This window comes from Lutra lutra, chromosome 6 (assembly GCF_902655055.1).
Source record: "Lutra lutra chromosome 6, mLutLut1.2, whole genome shotgun sequence".
In the NCBI taxonomy this organism is placed as follows: domain Eukaryota; kingdom Metazoa; phylum Chordata; class Mammalia; order Carnivora; family Mustelidae; genus Lutra; species Lutra lutra.
This window is the reverse complement of record NC_062283.1, coordinates 74,966,480-74,985,400: the sequence shown is the minus strand read 5'-3', so window position 1 is coordinate 74,985,400 and position 18,921 is coordinate 74,966,480. Positions and strand designations below refer to the sequence as shown.

The 18,921-nt window shown below is 38.0% G+C and overlaps 1 protein-coding gene across 9 annotated transcripts in view; it reads right to left on the bottom strand.

Annotated features, from left to right (window-relative positions):
* PKIB (cAMP-dependent protein kinase inhibitor beta) overlaps positions 1 to 18,921 on the bottom strand; it is a 111,977-nt gene that overhangs the window by 28,812 nt on the left and 64,244 nt on the right. For 6 of the 9 annotated variants that reach the window (XM_047734923.1, XM_047734929.1, XM_047734931.1 and 3 more), the window contains one exon: positions 14,943 to 15,010. The exons of 2 other annotated variants lie outside the window; for them this stretch is intronic. The gene's annotated coding sequence lies outside the window, so the exon portion shown is untranslated. Of the gene's footprint in view, positions 1 to 14,942; positions 15,011 to 18,717; positions 18,752 to 18,921 lie in introns of those variants that run through there. One more of the 9 variants, XM_047734927.1, reaches the window with a different exon arrangement.

Here is an 18,921-nt window from a genome sequence, read left to right as displayed (position 1 = left end):
ACAGTGTCTGCCTACCCAAAGCTATGAATATATGTGACTAATAAACTTCTCCTGATTTCATACAATCTCCTCTGTCCAGTGTTAGGTGTCATGTGTTTACCATCCCCACAATCCTCAGGTGGGAATCTCTCCTTCACCAATGGGGTGAATATGAGGCAACTAAAACACCAACACCAATACCTCTCTCCTTTCTCTCTTGAAAGGGAGCCTTAAGTATTAGGGAGGAGAGGCATCCAGTTTGCAGATGGCCTGTGACCAGGCATACCCTCTTGGGAGTTACAACTTGTCTTGTTCATCATTGTGTGCTGAGATCCACTGCCATCGTCTCATGCATGACCAGGACCTTAGGTAGAGGTATGTGGATCTGCATCCTCGTTGTTCCAACCCTAGGGTATTTAGGGCTTAGGGTCTACTTAAACCACCCTGTGCCCTTCTTGAGTTCATTTCAGTCTTTCTCCTGCACCCCTTTGGGGGTCTGGGAGCTCCACATGGCCATCTGCTGGGGCGCTTCTCCTCATCATTGCTCCTCTATCTTTCTAGGGTTCTACTAAATATGAAGCTTCTTGAAGGTACTATGTTTCCTTGAGAATTAAGTCACAGTTCTGTCTATAATTGGATTTCCTAACCTCATTCAAATTTCTGTTGCTTAATTCCTCTGTAACTCAACCCAGAAAACTGGGGTTCTGGGCATCTTCCCAGAAACTCAGATAACACCCAGGGCCTTGTCACATCTTGAATTGCTCTCTCACCAGCTAATGAATGACTCAATTCTCTTGCCAGAAACAAAAACTATTATGTTGTCATGTACTCTTTCCCACTCTGAAGTCTGTTTTCAACTCTTCAGGTTCAAATGCCTTAAAAAATCCTTTCTCTCAAAGAGTCAGGTTATTTCCAGAGACAACTCCGACCTCCGACACTTCGGCTTTTCGTTTGCATTTTAAAAAAATTGGAAGGGGAGGTGGACAATGAGAGACTATGGACTCTGAAAAACAATCTGAAGGGTTTAAAGAGGTGGGGGGGTGGGAGGTTGGGGGAACCAGGTGGTGGGTATTAGAGAGGGCACAGATTGCATGGAGCACTGGGTGTGGTACAAAAACAATGAATACTGTTATGCTGAAAATAAATTTTAAAAAATGATAAAAAAAAAAAAAAAAACTAATCAGGGCTGCCTGGGTGGTCCAGTTGGTCGGTCAGGTTATCCATCTGACTCTTTGTTTTGGCTCAGGTCATGATTAGGGTCATGAGATCAAGTCCCATGTTGGGTTCTCATGCTCAGCGTAGGGTCTGTTTAGGATTCTCTTCTCTACCCCTCTTGCTTTTGCTCTCTCTCTAAAATAAATAAATAAATCTTTAAAAACCTAATCGGAAACTTAAGTGAACATGTATCATTACACAACAAATAATGTCTATAGAAAGCATTAAAGGAAGTGTAAAGGAATAATTATTTTAATTATCAGCTGTACACCTTTAAAACAGCCACTCTTAATTGAGCCTTTACTTACCTAGGTATAATGGATTGTTTTATATACATTATTTTATTTACTCTTTACCACTAATGTTAGAGATACAAGGTCAGGTGAGATAGGGTGGGAATTATACCCATAATTCAAACGAGACAACCAAAAATTGAATCTTCCAGATATTTAGAACTTGCTCCAAATTAGGATTTAAGCCCTGTTACTTGTGATTCCAAAACATGGTTTTTCATAGTTTCATTTTATTGTCTCCCTTCTACAATCATCAACCCTTAGAAGTTTAGAAGAGATTAGATAGCATAGAAATGCCCAGAATTATAAAGTTAGGGACAGACGCCACCTAAAATTCGCCTACTATGCCATATACCATTCACATGAATCACCTTATCAAGAATATTTTCTTGGGGGCGCCTGGGTGGCTCAGTCGGTTAAAGCCTCTGCCTTCGGCTCAGGTCATGATCCCAGGGTCCTGGGATCGAGCCCCACATCAGGTTCTCTGCTTGGCAGGGAGCCTGCTTCCTCCTCTCTCTCCGCCTGCCTCTCTGCTACTTGTGATCTCTGTCAAATAAATAAATAAAATCTTTAAAAAAAAAAAGAATATTTTCTTGATTTGAACTTCATATTCTCCATAGTGTTGGACCAAACTCATAACATTTTTCAAACAAGTCATCTAATATGAAAATTTCCATTCAATTTTGAATCTTAAAAATAAAGCTCATAAATTGCAATAATAAGCACTTTGAATAAAAATCAATTTTTTTGTTCTCTTTATACTTCTAATTAACTATTACATGACATACATATATAGTATAATTATATAATCTGTGAACACACACATTCAGATGTCTTAAAATTCTTTTCCAGAGTAAAATGAGAGCAAATTCCTATTGCTGGTGGTATAATATTCTCTATAATCTAATTACTGCTATTTTCAGGTTGTTACTTTTACTTTTCAACTTATCTTATATCATAAGTAGCAGAATTCAATGAAAATAGTATGAGGTCGATATAACTTTTTATGTAAAAACCATAGAACTTTTTGTTAGGGGGGAGGGTAATTTTAGACTATTTAATTGCTTATTTATTTATTTTTCCTGTATCCTATCTTTGTGGTTCTAGTTGGCATTTTGTGGAAAGACATTTTCTGATTACAAAGGAGAGGAGGACCCAACAAATGCAACAAAGGAAATCTACTATTAGATTTCCTGGGGGTAATTGACTAGTGATGGCAATGTATTTATCAGGCTGTTTAGTCATTTTTGTACAGTAAGACAAACAAGTATGCATTTTACTGTAAAATTCTAAACTTTCCCCTTGAAAGCTGTAACTATGATTTGGTGACCTTCGCCAAGCTGCCCCAGCTATATACACCTTGGCTCGAAGATCCTTTAGCTCAGTAGCTGCTAAATGATCAGGCACTCTGCTTCATCCATCTGCTCTAACAGGGACCTCCATGGAATTTTTTAATAAGCTTTGGATACTTTCTTTTTATAGCTTTGCCAACATAATCATAATGCATCCTAACACCAGGCAGTGTAAATTAATTCCTCTTCTGTCTTATGAGCCACTTCACAGAGAAGAATCAGATTTTCACCTTAACAACTTGATTAAATTGTGGAAAGAAGATGACCAAAAAATAGGTCTCTTGGAAAACTGTATCTCACTTATGCCAGCCTGGAGACTAAAAGTAAATTTAAAGCAAATTAGCTCTTTCTAAGATTTATTTATTTTTGTAAGTCTTGATGGGGGAGAGGGAGAAAAATAGAGAAAGAGAGGGGGCAAGGGTGGGTAAAAAGCCTATTTAACGAAAATTAATCTTATGCCAGATGAACTAGAGATTCCCAAATTTACCTGCCCATCAGGCTCACCTGGGTAGTCGGTTAACAATACAGACTAGAACCTCCAACTCAGTGTGTTTGACACCATGTGCTTTGTAAGCACCCAGGGAGATTCATGCTGTCACACAAATTTGGGAATGACTGAACTGGAATCGAGGTTATTTATAAGTTATTGGGCTTCAGGGACTAATGGCATGTATGACCCCGAAGAATGGTTGTTTTAGCAAAGTATACCAATGCATGTGCACAACCTTAGACATCTATTCATCCAATTTCCAAGGTTATTGCAAATTTTCTTGTAACAGATTAAAAATTAAATCACTAAATTTTTCCAGACCTGCTCTATTAGGACATATACGATGGCCTTGGCTGTATCAGTCATCCCGTGGGCTTTTTCACTATTCACTCTAACAGTCAACCTTAAAGTCCACCTCTAAATAAGTTTAATATATTTTTCATGATGTGTTCTGTGTGGATGATTTGTTTTACCCCTAGAAGACCATAACTCCTGGAAGGAAAGAAAAATACATTCTACGTGTGGACAGTGGATAGTAGTTGTTCAATGAGTGCTTTCCAAATGAACCTCACATCGATCTGACTTTGCAATCCACATCATTTGTAAATCCTGTCTGAGCAGATAGGAAGCTTATGTTATCAAACCTGAAAGCAATCTTTGGCATTTTAAGCATTAGTACATTTATACTCTAGACCTGGCAATATTTCTGAATCAAGAAGGATGTTGCAAGTCAACGTAACACTCTGATCCATTTCACATCATATTTCTTTTTATCTTTTTTTAAAGATTTTATTTATTTGACAGAGAGAGAAACACAAGCAGGGGGAGGGGCAGAGGCAGGGAAGAAGCAGACACCGTGCTGAGCAAAGAGCCCAATGTGGGACTCCATCCCAGGATGCTGGGATCATGACCAGAGCCAAAGGCAGACACTTAACTGACTGAGTCACCCAGGCACATTAAATTGTGGAAAGAATAAGACCAAAAAATAGGTCTCTTGGAAGGTTCAAAAGAAGGTAGACCTTTTGCACCCCAATTTCACATCAGATTTCGCATTGTTATCCTTTGATATTTGATTAAGGATGCTGAAGAATTTCAGCATAGAAAAATTCTCCCAAATCCATCATTAAAATAACCAAAGAAAATACTACAAACCTAGCTCATTTGTAATAATCTGAAAATTAGTGTAACTATAAACACTTCTAAAGATCTTCACTAGCAGGGGAAGCAGAGGAGGAAGGAAGCATGGAAACGTGGATACACTGAATACAACACACACAATTGCTCACCAAAGCTTGTTTACCTTGTAAAGTCAGCCTGAGGAGCCAGAACACTCTGGACGATATTAACCAAGATATCTTTGGATCTTTCAAAGAGATTGCAAAAAAAAAACAATGGACTAAGAAAAAGGCAAGGTTGAAGAAGATTTCGCTTAATTCAACTAATATTTGGAGAGCATCATTTATAAATGTGCATCTTCTGAATAAAAAAATCAGAAGCAATCTTTTGAAATGTGATGCATGTAAAACAGCTGTTTGTAAGAGGATAAATACTGTGAATGAATCTATGAAGGCAGTGAAGTAAGGGAAACAAACATTACATGATTACATTAAAACACATTTAGAGCACAATTTCATTACAACAGTCAGCACTGCCTTTAGTCAATTACAGACTCTCCCAGGCCAACTGCTTTGCACTCTTCACAGTCTTCCTTCATCAATTTTCTCCCGTTCTCCTGACCCCACTCCTGCTGTAGACTTTCCAATGTCCTCTTCCTCTTTATCCTATTCAGACCAACTCTTGGAAAAATTTGCTTAATTCATTCACAGAAATATGCTGTGTGGTTCCCTACAAGAAAAACTCCAAAGTCTTAGACCAAAGAATCAAATCGTTAATGGCGGCACTTCTGCAAATTAGTTAATAGAAAAGAAGTGTTATTTGGGAAAGTGGGAAGACTTTCCTGAATTATCAGCATTTTATCTTTTGCCCAAGTTTAAGGTTGGGGCAGGGAGGCTGGAGTTTCATCTGTGTTTTTAGCAACACCAATTACACACCATCAGGCAGATTCCTCAACCTCTTTGAGCCTCAGTTTACCCTAACCTGTCTTGTTATGTCTCTTCAATGACTAAATCCTTTATCTTCCATTTGCAGTGTAGGCATGAGAACCTAGATCTTTAGAGTTTTAAGTTGCTTTTAGCTGTCACCTCTTTCACTGTTCTTACCTTCACACAAATCTGCCTAAATCCACCTAAACTTCCCAATCATTCATCAAAAGCAGCCAGAAACTAAACAGGAAATAGTCATTAAAGCATATTGTAATTATAAGGATTTATAAACCAATTTGTTTCACTTTCAAGACTTACAGACAAGGTACATTTATTGCAATAACTTCAAAACTTGGAATTTTTTGAGCTAGATAGATAAAAACTAAAAATATATTTTACTTGCACTAAAAAGTGTGAGCTTAAAAAAAAATGAATCAGTATATACACGATAGCTCTTGTTTCATTTGAATGAGGAATGTTCTTATTCAAGTCATTCTTGTGTCACCAGGAGACTGTCCCTGGGTCTTTCAGTCTCAGAAGAGATGACTCTTAAGTTCTAAGCTACATACTCCACCTCAGAGTAGTAAGGTTTCTGAAAACCAGGAAGTCTTGCATATTGGGGACTGCAGGATGGTGACAATAATCATACACACAATAATCATACATCACATTGTATGGAGAGAGGAACATTCTGGCATTTTCAGAAGCCCCATTAGGAAATAATGAAAACAATGCAGATGTTCATGGGTCTTTTTTATACCTACCTATGTGTGTGATTTTCCCCAGCAAATCATCCATGAGGCATGGAGGGAAAGCAGAGCTGCCTGTCTTCTGTTAACTTAAATAGTCTTCATATTTTAAATTATTAATTGCCAAAATTAAAATCCAAAACCTGTTTCCTAGTAAATTCTATATCAGAAGGCTTTCTGTAGTCTGAAAACATCATGTTTCTTTGATGTGTTTTTAATTTAAGCTAGCCCAGTCATAACAATATTTTCATTGAGTATTTTTTTTCCCATAAACATCAAGTTGAGTGGTCATTTTGCCTCTAGTTAATGCATGTAGTAAACTCTTTGGAGTTTAAGAATCTTCCTTTTCCTTTGATACTTTCTGTAATTTGCCTCAAGATTTATCTGGGGAACATATATTGAAATATTCTCATCTTTGTTTCTCATACACATAGTAATAATTATAAATGTAAGTAGAATTTTTGGTCTCTTTAAAATTGCATTTTTAAAATATTATCTGCACCCTGACACAGTCTCTTCCTTTAAATTATCTTAGTGTTAACTCTTATTTTTAAAGTTAAGAGTAGTGATGGAAACATATGATTCAACTCCTAATTCTATCACCATCTATAACTGGGGGCAAGTGACTAATTTTTCACAACACATTTTTAATGACCTGTGAAGTTCAGTAGCTGGGTGAAAATTAATAAGTGTGTTTCCTGCTTTTAAGGATATATAGAAATATTTCAATAGACTAATTTAAAATATCGAGATGTAACATTTTGCACAAGGCATTCAAATGTTTATTCTGACCTTGACCACAGCACACTTAATCTAGTTTTTTTCTTTATTTTTCAGTTTCTTTTTTTTTAAAGACTGTATTTACTTATTTGTGTGTGTGTGTGTGTGTGAGAGAGAGAGAGAGAGAGAGAGAGAGACTGCATGAGCAGGGAGGGGGCAGAGGGAGCTGAGCAGGGAGCCTAGTGCAGGGCTCGATCCCAGGTTCCTGGGATCATGACCTGAACCAAAGGTAAACCCTTAACTGACTAAGCCATGATTAACTGACTGAGCCACACAGGTGTCCTCTATTTTACAATTTCATAGAGTTGATGCAAAGCCAAGCTACTCAATGCTACTGAAGACAGTCCAGAGAAAAGCAAAACAATAGACATTCCATAAGTAACTTGGAGATACCTGGGAATTTTGGAGTCAGAAGGAGTTTAGTCATCAGCAAATAATAAACAAAAATCAAATTAACAAGAAAGCAATCCTGATTTCAAAGATGAGAAAAAGGAGACCAGATTGCTGGTATGACAGAGATCTCATTAATTTCAGAATCAAGTCTAGACATCATGTCACTGGACATCTGGGCTGGTATTTATCCCACAATAATTATGATTTCAAATTTTTTCAAGGACAAAGCCATTTTTTAAATATCAGATCACCTATGGACATGGTGGATGTAATTTGCAACAGGAAAAGACCAAGCCTTTGGGTGCACATAGGAGAAGAAGGTAAACCTTTTGCTACCCCATTCCATGAAGGTTATGCCTTCATGTGCTGAAGGGAAAGTTTCTGATTGCAAAATCTCTTAGGGAAAGACATCTCCATATCCTGACTCTGTGCTGTGCTTAGAAGTCAATCTATGTTCTTCTGAGACTTTGTGAAACTAATCATTCACCCTTTTGATTGGAAAGCCCCCTTGCTTGGGAGTAGATTGTTGGGGTAGAGGGTCATTAAATGATAATCCTACCTGGGAATGATAATATTCAGACAATAACAGTTACTTATTGTAATTTTAAAGTTGTATACACTAGGGTCTGAATGGCATAAAATAATTTCTAGGATATAAAATCACAACAGGTAGTGATTTCTTTATGTGCAGGAAGAGGGATTCTAGCCTAGAGCCCAGGGAGGCAACTGCCTATGGAAGGAGGGTAGAAACCTGAAACAAGGCTAGACACTAAGGACAGAGCCAACCAGTAGGGATCTCCCATGAATGGGCATAATGAACTGACTCTAGTAGTAATGATGTTGAATACCTAATGCTAGGTTTCCCATTTCTGCACTATAATTCTCTCATATTATCCTCCAGTCTTGGGTAAACTTTATTATACGCCACAACCATCCTAATGATATCTTTGCTTTGGGCAACAAAGAGAGGACCCTGAGGACAATCCTAGTCTGATTTCAACTAGAGAGTTTGGCAGCAGCATCAAAAAAGTTGTGGGAAACAGTAGAAAGTGGTGAGCAGAGAAACCAGAGCATCAGATGAGAAAAGTGAAGGTAGCACTCAGGATGGAGTCCTATTATCTGAAGATTCTCAGAAATACTAGGTGTGGAGAAAAAAACAGTTTGTATACCCCATAGTATGACAGATATAACTTGTTCATTGAGATTTAATGCAAAATGATGCCTCAGGATTGAAGAACCCACATTTTTTAGATATCTGAGAATATACATAACAGATGAAAAGATTCTATGAAATATAAATTCTCATTTTTATAACACTAACCTATATATATTTGGAAAATGGTAATATGTATGATATATGACAGTATTTATTTAGACACAGATACATACATGGCTTGTAGACCCCTCTAATAATTCTGTAGAATCCTAGAAGACCAGGATGGCCATGTTGGTAAATGCTGGACTATATCATAAATTGTTGTCCTAATGGCCAAAAACCTATTTCCTGTAACAACCAGAACTTTAGTCTCTAATATATAAGCCTTCTTCCACCTGCCTTTAATTCGTCCCTTCCTCCATGTAGAATTACAAGCTATTCAAGCTAAAGAACTTTGTTGGGTGCTCATGTAATCTAATCCCTTCAGTTGGCTCTTTGAGATTGAAATGCTAAATAATCATAGTCAATGTTCATAGACAATTTGGGGGGGGTCTCAGCAATGTATCTGTAGAATACATTGCAAAAATATCTTATGATAGATTATATCCCAGTCCAGCCCAATCATTTATTCAGTCCTGAGTCCTGGTAGCCTATTTTGAGCACTGACAGTCCACCACCACTTGAGGGCCAAGGGTTCACACATTAGTGGCATTCTTCACTAGGTCTAATCCAAGCCTTATTTGTTAGACTATGATCGTCACATGGCAGAGAATCATTCTTGAGTGAAAAAAATAAAATATCACTCCTGAAAATTCCAAATTATTTTCAGCAAGGCTGGGATGGAAAAGTCTCATTTAATTAGCAAGTCCAATAAAGATATGACATTTACAAACTAATTATAACACATTTCCATTCTTCATTGGTACACTGAATGATGACATATTGTTCTTTTATAGTTGCCATTTCCAAGTCTTAATTGCTTTGGTTTAATTGGTTTAATCCAAAAAATGTCAATTCAGTAATTACCACTATGCTGTTGGAATTAGCTTCATCTATCGTGCAAAAGAAAATTGACTTCAGAAAGGGAAAAACAATTATAATATAATATCAGGGGAAATGCTGTATCAACAAGATATTAAAAAACAATGTTGGGTGCCTGAGTGACTCAGCGGGTTAAGCCTCTGCCTTCGGCTCAGGTCATGATCTCAGGGTCCTGGGATTGAGCCCCACATCAGGCTCTCTGCTCATCAGGGAGCCTGCTTCTCCCTCTCTCTCTGCCTGCCTCTCTACTTGTGATCTCTGTCTCTCTGTCAAATAAATAAATAAAATCTTAAGAAAAACACAAACAATGTTATATATAACTGAAATTAGTTATTTTATGGGAATAAAGAAAATGTTCCTTTTTCTATTCTAAATAATATACCAAATAAATAATCAAATATAAATTAACTAATCTAGAAATGCATTCATTCTTTTGTAAATTTATTAATTTGCTTAGAAAATATCTATTGAGTGCCAATTATATGCCTGGCAAAACAGTGATAGAACTACTTTTAGGGAACCTAATGGGTGAGGGAAAAAATGAACACAATCCATGTATAAGTACAAATTGCGGTCTTAGGTGAAAAAATTGTTTTGTTGAGTGTATCAGAACCTGATTCGTTGACAAGATTAGCTGAGCTATGAAGAAAAGGCACTAGCTGGTTGATACAGAGACAGAAGACAAGTATTTCATGCAGAGGAGAAGAGCATAGCACACTTCAGAAGCTGAGGGAAGGCCAGTATGGCCTAAGTACAGAGAAGAAGGTAGAAAATGGCACAAGATGAAGTGGGACAGTTAACGGGGGCTACACATCACTGGGGCATGTTAAGGATTTGTTCTATCCTAAAAGCAATGGAAAGTCATTGACATTTTTTAAGCAATAGCACGATGATCAAAACTGAACTTTAAAAAGATCACTTCGGCGCAGATTGAAAAGAAGAGTGGATTCAAGAGATGAGTTTGGAGACAACTGCAGTATTCCAGGTGAGAGATAATGACCGGTTAGAAGGTAGAGTTTATGCCTTCAATTTAACAATACATAAAGTCTAAAGTTATTTGTGTTCTACAAGTGACCTATTTTCACAGAATTACACATATCAGGCTCAAAGGGAAAAGGGAGCGATGAAATAGAAAGTGCGCATGCTTTAGAATGAAATGCACCTGGTTTAGCTTGGTCTGAACTTTTGGCTCCGCTACTTATTAGCTAAGGGACCTTATACAAGGCATTAAGCTCTCTGAGCCTCAGCTTTCACATCTTTTGAGCACAGAATACTACCTCCCACAGCTGAGAAGACTAAGTGTGACAACGTGTGTGATATTCTCAGCATGTGGAAGGCCAGTTAGTATGAGGAGCCCCAGGACAGATCGGCTGGTTTCATCCCCTCATGTTAGAGATTCCCGAATTCCTTTTGAAGCCGGTTCCTCCCCCTGGGCTTCTTTCTCCATGAACAGCACTAAAATTTACCCAATTGCACAGGTCAGAAGCCCAGCAGGCATCCTTTTCCCTCACCTCTATGACCATCAAGTCATATAAAATCTTTTCTCAAATAGCTATTTAGTTGATGGACCAACTTCTCTGCTCACTTTTCCTAACCTAGTTAAGGTCACCAACATCTTCAGACTGGAGTATCCCCTTCATCCTGCCTCAGTTTTCTTTTCCTCTTCCACTCTTTATGCTAGCCACGCAAATCTTACTATCTTAATCTTTGACCATTGCCCTTAAGCCAAGAAACAGTAACCAAGTTCATTAGCACGACTAACAACACCCTGCATGATCTACATTCTGCTTATATATCAGCCTTGCCTTTTGGTTCTCCTCCCCTGTGGTCCAGCAGCTGAAAGAAACTGCTCCCCACTCAGGACTTGTAGCTCTCAGAAATACTCCCTTCACCTCCAGACTCAGGCCAGTGGATGGACGCAGTTCCTCCTGGCTGGAGCATTCTCCTTCCAAAGCTTTTCTTCACTCATTCAATACCTCAAAATTGAGGTATTGAGGTAAGCTCAAAACTGAGGCTTTGGCTCAGATAGCACTTCATCTGGGAGGCACTTTTCTTCCACCTGACTGTATCTCAAAAATGTAGGACAGCCTATAACTTGAATTTCATTATTTGAATGAATTCAGTGAGCACTCAAGTGGGGCCAATGAGCACTCAAGTGGGGCCAGAGAAGTCTTACTGGATTGACGCAAGTCACATAGGTTGGGATTGGTAGTGTGAGCAGAAGAAGACCCAGGTCTCCTGCTACACGTTGCAGTGTCCCTTTCTCACCATCATGCCAACACCCACCTTATTCATCTCTGATGGCATTAGCTCTCTTCATTAAGCCTTAGAAACATTCTCTTCAGGTGGTTGCACATTTATCTTATGGGTTATGATTTTTTCACTCAAAAAAGACTGATGTCACTTCCTTTCCCAATATTTCTTTGACTCTCTTGACATGGTATCCTTGGCTACTGTAACACTCTCAAACACTCCTGCAGATTTGTTGTATTGATTCTCTCCCCCATGACACTGAAAACTCTTCTGAAACCAGGACCATGCTAGCTTCATTATGCATTTCAGGTACCCAAGACTGTCCTTGGAACACAGTAGTATTTAATATTTGTTGAACTTAATGGCACGCCAGAGCTAAATGGTGTCCAAATGAGGGCAAGTAAAATGATGTAAAGAGTGCTAAGAGAAAATGATGCAAGAGTAAAATGACAGACAAAAGCAATGATGGCTCTGCCATCTAGAGATAAAGAGAGAAAAAGCAGATGAGTCTGGCTAAGATAAAGAATCAGGAAGGCAACTGAGAAGATGGTGCCACTGCTGGAACAAGCTGCCTCTCCTGGGGCGTACCTTCAGTCTTTCAGTGGCCTTCCTGCCTCTTTGTTATTCGAGAGAGAGAACTAGAAATAGAAAGGAAGAAGCTGTCACTTTCAGACAGCTGAACAGTTAAGTAGGAAAGCTGACTCACACAGCACTTTCTATGCCTGCCGGGAAGCCCACAGCCAGCACAAGAGTAGCTGGTTTCACAGGTTGCACCTCATTGAAATAACAGAATCAAAGTCAACCAACTGCAATGGAAATGGGACCGAGCTGGGAACAGAAATCCAAGTGTCAGTTTGGTCTTGTCCTCTGGCCTTCAGCAGACCTTGGAGCCCCACTGTCCTCTTCCCGTGAAACACAGGTTCAAAGTAGGTGGTTTCCAACAGTTTTTTCTCATTCCGGGGTTCCACAATTTATGGGCTTGACTTGATTTACTTAAAGCAGCTACATAACCAAGGTAAAGAAGACTGTCAGCCTTGTTCATGTACGCAAATGCAGACATCCACGCTCATCCCTTCACTCCTGGAACTTGAACCAGACTAGTTGAAGCATTGACCCATAATGATATCCCCTCATCTACATATGGTAAGCACAGCTATAAGCTTTATCAATCAAAAGTTAGAATATGGTGAGGCTGTAGAGCAGTGGTTTGCAAATATAAAAATCGGCATGGCAAGTTGTTGAAAACAAGTTGCAAGGCCTTGCTCAGGATCTGCCAAGATGGAGCCCTAAGAATATATATTTTGCACAAAGTTCACTTGTGATTTGATAAATCAACTACTCTGAGGCTTATTTTTAAGAGAAAATTTGTGTTTCTCAAAGGGTGGCCTGTAGGTCAATTTCATGTGCATTATCTGAGATACTTGTTAAAAATGTCTGGGAATGTGGCCAGAAATCTCCATTCTCATAATTCTTTCAGTGATTTTATAAATAGTTTATATACTCAGACAAATGAAATCATTATGTGGCCAAAACCTCAAAGTCTATGAAACAATATAATAAAGATAGGAAATTATGATTGTAGTAGTTTATTTCAGTATTATTATTTATATTATATTGTTTCATCATTTTACTTAATCCCCATGCAAGCCTAAAAATTAAGCATTTTTAGTTTGATTTTACTGATAAATTGAAGCATTAGAGAATTCAGGTAACTCGCTCAAACACACAAGATTCAAATATGGATGCATTGGAACTTAAAATTAATGTCACTTAGCTAGGAAACCACCTATATTGTGACAGCATGTGTAACTAAGATTTCAGTACACCTTCTAATTAAACAATTTGTCGAGATCTTATCTGATGAAGCAAGCTAGAAATATGTCTCTGTTCCTGCTGGTTGGTTTTATTAGCTACTACGCACATGTTAAAGTCAGTATAATAAGCATAGATTACCCAAGATAAAATGACTATTAACTACAAAGCAACAAAGTTTCAGGGATGTCCTAAAATCATAAAATGATCTAAGGTAGTCATCAACTCTAGTCAACACAAATATTTACAGTTGAGAAGCCCAGAAGTATGCTAAGCTCTTACCACCTAGTGAAGAACTTCTCAGCTCCAGACATTAGATACTGACTGCTTCATTGTCTGTGTTTACTCCACGGGCCCTAGACTCTTGCTCTCAACTCAGTATGACGATTATTTGTCTTAGTGCTAGAAGAGGACTACATGAGATGTCAAATGTCCTTCAGGGAACAAAATATTAAATGCTGTTGCTACAGATATGCTTTTAAGACAAAGATTTTTCTTCTTCTTCTCATTGAGTCTTCTCAATTTATCTGATAAAATACCTGCTTGTGAAAAGATATGCTTGTCTTGGCCTCTTGCTAAATTGAAGCAGGAAGGGTGTCCCCAGTTCCCTGTTCCTGAGTTGGCCAGTTTTGCATCTAGCAGAGTAACAGACACTTCAAAAATATGATGAAAGTGACTAAACCTTAGCTATTAGGAGACCTAGGTCTGATTTTGTACAAAATTTCCCTGAAAGTGTGACTGGAAAATACAAAGTCGTCCAAAGCCATGTAACTTTTTTTCTTTTTAATTTTATTTATTTATTTGACAGAGAGAGAGAGAGACACAGAGAGAGAGGGAACACAAGCAGGGGGAGCGGAGAAGGAGAAGCAGGCTTCCCGCTGAACAGGGAGCTCAATATGGGCCTCCATCCCAGGACTCTGGGATCGTGACCTGAACCAAAGGCAGCCACTTAATGACTGAGCCACCCAGGCCCCCTAAATCCATGTAACTTTTTACAGAATACAAATTCTTCCCTTTCCTGTGTTCACACCCTACCCTTTTCCTCTTCCTTCTCATTGATGTTACAGACTTCCTAAAATATGCAGACACACAGATATTTTCACAAAGGGGAAAAAAGTAATGACAGTGACATCAAGAAAGAGAAATTGCCAAAAAATAAGTCAAACGTTCACAAGCTATAGATAGATTTGATGGTTTTCTAACAGCAGTTTTGATTTCTTTGTTTTGGGTTTTGAGAGGTGATTTTCTGTGTGTTTTACTCTCACTCAAATTTTGCACGTCAACTCAGATTGTTTAGCCATATCCTGTCAAGAGTATTCTCGAAGGAGCCAATTCTTCCACAAAATCAATATCTAGTTCTCTAAATAAAGAAGAAAAGGATACTTACAAGTCTCTGATTAAAATATGCTGTTATCTCTAAGAGGTTTAGGAAGAAACTCTGATAAACTTTCTTTCCTGTAAATTAATTAAAAAAAAACTATTAAGTACCAGAAAAGAAACAAATTCAGTTATATTAACAAATTTTATTTATTTTTTTAAAAAGATTTTATTTATTTGAGAGAGAGAGAGTGAACATGATCGGGGAGGGACAGAGAGAGAAGCAGACTCCCCACCAAACAGGGAGCCCGACGTGGGGCTCCATCCCAGGAGCCTGGGATCATGACCTGAGCTGACAGCAAGATGCTTAAACAACTGAGTCCCTACATTAATGCAGGTGCCCTTACATTAACAAATTCTAATCATTTTGTTTTTATAGAGTTACAACTGGTAAACACCATGACTTGACTTTCTTAAGAAAATCAACACCTCCAATTCTACAATAAAATTTTCTGTTAAAAGTCAAAAGGCCTTCATCTCAAATAACAGGTGTTAGTACCTAGAATTGCCAGCTACAAAATGCAGTGAATAATTCCTGCATCAGTGCTGTTAAGGATTAATGTCAAGTTGAGAAGGTCATCATCTAAAAGTGACTGTCCATTACAACAAATACTTATAGGCACAGAAAAATGTAAGAAAATATTTGGCATGGTTACACCTTTGGGAAACTGTAGAAACTTTTTATACTTTTGGAATAGGACTGTAGAAAATTTTTTAAATCTTTCTTAAGTGCCCTGAGGCATTGTACCAATATCCTACTACCCAAATGGGAACCATGTGAAAGGAATCCAACAATCTTGCTCCTAAAGAAACAAAGATAAACAACGTACATATAATTTCTGTTCACGAAATGGGCCCTGTACCCCAGGGTTGAGCACCTGACACAAGGAGGATGAAAAATAATAGGAGCCATTTACTCTTCTCGGACTCTTGCAACGACATCCTAAATGACTCTTCTCTTATGCATTCTTGCTTCCTGCAAATCCATTCTTTACTCAGATGTCAGATGGAATTATTTCAAAGTAAATGTGCTCAGGGTCATTCTCTAATTAATCCTTCACAGCCTTCCCATCACCTACAGGATCAAGTCCAAGCCCTTTTGCAGAATGCATGGTGCCCTCCAGGAGCTGGCCCCAATCCACCTCTCCTTCATTTTCACCCATGCCCAACCTGCATTAGTCCTAAAGCTCTGAGGTCATACCCAATTAATGGCACCTCTTTGCCTTATTTATATTGGCCTTGTGACTGAGGTCCTTTGCCCGCGATTCCCTCTCTATCCCCTGGCTAGCATACATTCTCCCATTCAGGGTTAACTTGGGCACCCCTATCCCAGAAGACTTCTATGCCCTTTGGGCTAGTATGCTCCTTCCCCTGTGCTCTGAAACACTCTGGTGTATCTCCATTATTGAACTTACAAATTTCTGATTACTGCTTCCCATCTCCACCTCACCAATTTTTAAAGCCTTTTGAGGACATCGGCTGTGACTCATTCCTCTTGCACAACATTTTGTACATGGTAGGAGGAATAAAACAAATATCTGTTGAATGTCAAGGTGCATGAGGTATTTTTCAGACTCGGAGCTGCCTGGATGCATACTTTATCACTGTGAAAGAATTTTAAAATCCAAAATGGATATCTTTTAACTTGTTCCTGTACCCAGCTTCCCATATGGTTTGCACTGTTCCTCTCATTCTGTATCTGGGACTATTTCCCTTCAGTTGAGTCTAATTTGTTCAGGCCAAATATAAGGAACTGAGAAGAGGAAGAGAAAAATAAATGAAAACATGATCATGGGGGAAGTAGCAATAAAATAAAAATGTATAAGCTTCAAAATTTATGTACTGTAATATAAATATTCACCCCTAAAAACAAGATTACAAAAACATACTTTTGTAGTTCTAATTTTCTCAAACATCTGCATACAGCTCTTGGCAAAGATCTAGTAGAAACTGCAAACAGGAACTCAATTTAAAGTAAGTTTGATAAAACTAAACATTGTTATTTGTGTCTTTCAAATGCATGCTTTAAAAAATCCCTTTTGTATACCTTTACCATATTAGTGTTTTCATCTTATGAATTTCCACTATTCCTGCCCGTTGTAATAGAACCAAGAAACAAAAAAAGAAATAGTATGCTGACATAGTTACTTTTCCCTCTCTACCTCTTTGCAGTTTATGTTATATCCAAGTATAGTTATAGGATGGACTTTGAAAATAATATTCCATACATATTTTTGATAACTCACACAGATCAAAATTAAAGATTAAGAGACTGGGAGAGTCTTTACTTGTCCTAAGTTATCAACTATCAACAATTTTACTAACAAAAGAGCAGTAATTTCTGAAAAGATTTCAAGAACAGTGGCATGCCCTTAATAACAACAAAATTGTTTGAGTAACACATCTCCTATTTATGAATATTTATTTTTATAAATTATAAGTATCACTCTACTAATAGACTAATGTAAGTTATATGTTATATTATAAATTATTACATATACTAGATACATTGACAGAAATTTAAAATGAAATAATATAATAATGAAATAAAATAATATAACTGGCTATTCTACTATGTTCTTCCTGAACTTCAGTATAAGATGCAGGATCTGTAAGACATTGCTACTGCACAAGGTCTAATTCTCTCTACTATCTCTCTTAGAACTGCTATTAAATCTAGAGAAAACATAGTGTTATATACAAAGGCTAGGAGATACTCAAGGCGAGGAGCCAGCAGTCTCACCAAAGGGTGTTGGTTGCAGGCTTGACAAGAGGAGCAGAGCAAGGTGTGGGCAGGTCAGCAGAAATCCATCATATCAGAACCACGTACACTCAGAATTGTGAATTATCTAGTCCAGTGGTTTTCAAACTATTTTTTTTCCCAAATGAACTCTTTAGCAGATGGCCCATATGTAAGACAGATACACACAGAACTGCTCTGGTTAAAGCAGCTCCCAGGCTCTACCCACTCTCTCCTCTTCCTCCTCTCCTCCTCCTCCTCCAAAAGATGTAGTCTGAAAATGACATAACCACACGGCCATTAGAGATGAGGCTACCAGGCTAGAGATGGAACGAGAGCAGCCATTTCAAGACAGAATGTAAAAAAGCAGCTAAAATTACTCAGACTGGGCACTTGTTCATCTTCCCATTTAATGCCCCAGCCTTTTTTCATGGAGAGGCTTCCCTGTGCATCCTGATCTGATCTCAGTTGTAAATGTAAATACTTAAACTATGATGATCTGATAGCATTTAAGATAATTTTTGCTCCTAGTGTTTGGTAAAATAATGAGTATTTATTTTCTCTTTGAAATATATATTTCCTAACTTGCAAGTTTTAATGACTCAAGCAGCCAGCCATGTCGACATACAATTAATTTACATAAAGAAGGAGGATCTGGAGCATCTCAAACACAAGATTTTAGGAGGTCCCTGAATCCTCAGAAATCAGAAAATCCTCAGAAATATTTAATGCATTTTTCAAAAAAATCAAAATTAGTTTGAAAACTCTATGATTAGGGACGCCTGGGTGGCTCAGTCGGTTAAGAGGCTGTGTTCGGCTCAGGTCATGATCCCAGGGTCCTGGGATTGAGTCCCAGATCAGGCTCCTTGCTCAGCGGGGAGCCTGGTTCTCCCTCTGCCTGCCGCTCCCCCTACTTATACTCTCTCTGACAAAAAAATAAAATATAAGAATATATATATAATAATAAATAAAAACTCTATGATAAAAAAAATCAAACATTTAAATAAAGATTTGACCTCTATTTGTGCGACTCAGCTTCACATACCTTGCCTGGACCTGGACCTGCTCCAGTATCTTCTCTGAAAGAATAAAGAACTAAATATAAATATAACGTCAGATTCCTTGTATTAAATAAATGTCTGTCTCTAATTACCTAGAAAAAGAAGCAAATGTAATCTGGAGGACAAAGTCCAAACCAGGTGTGTTCTGTGATATATACCATCACACCTCAGTCTGAAGGACCTAGGAC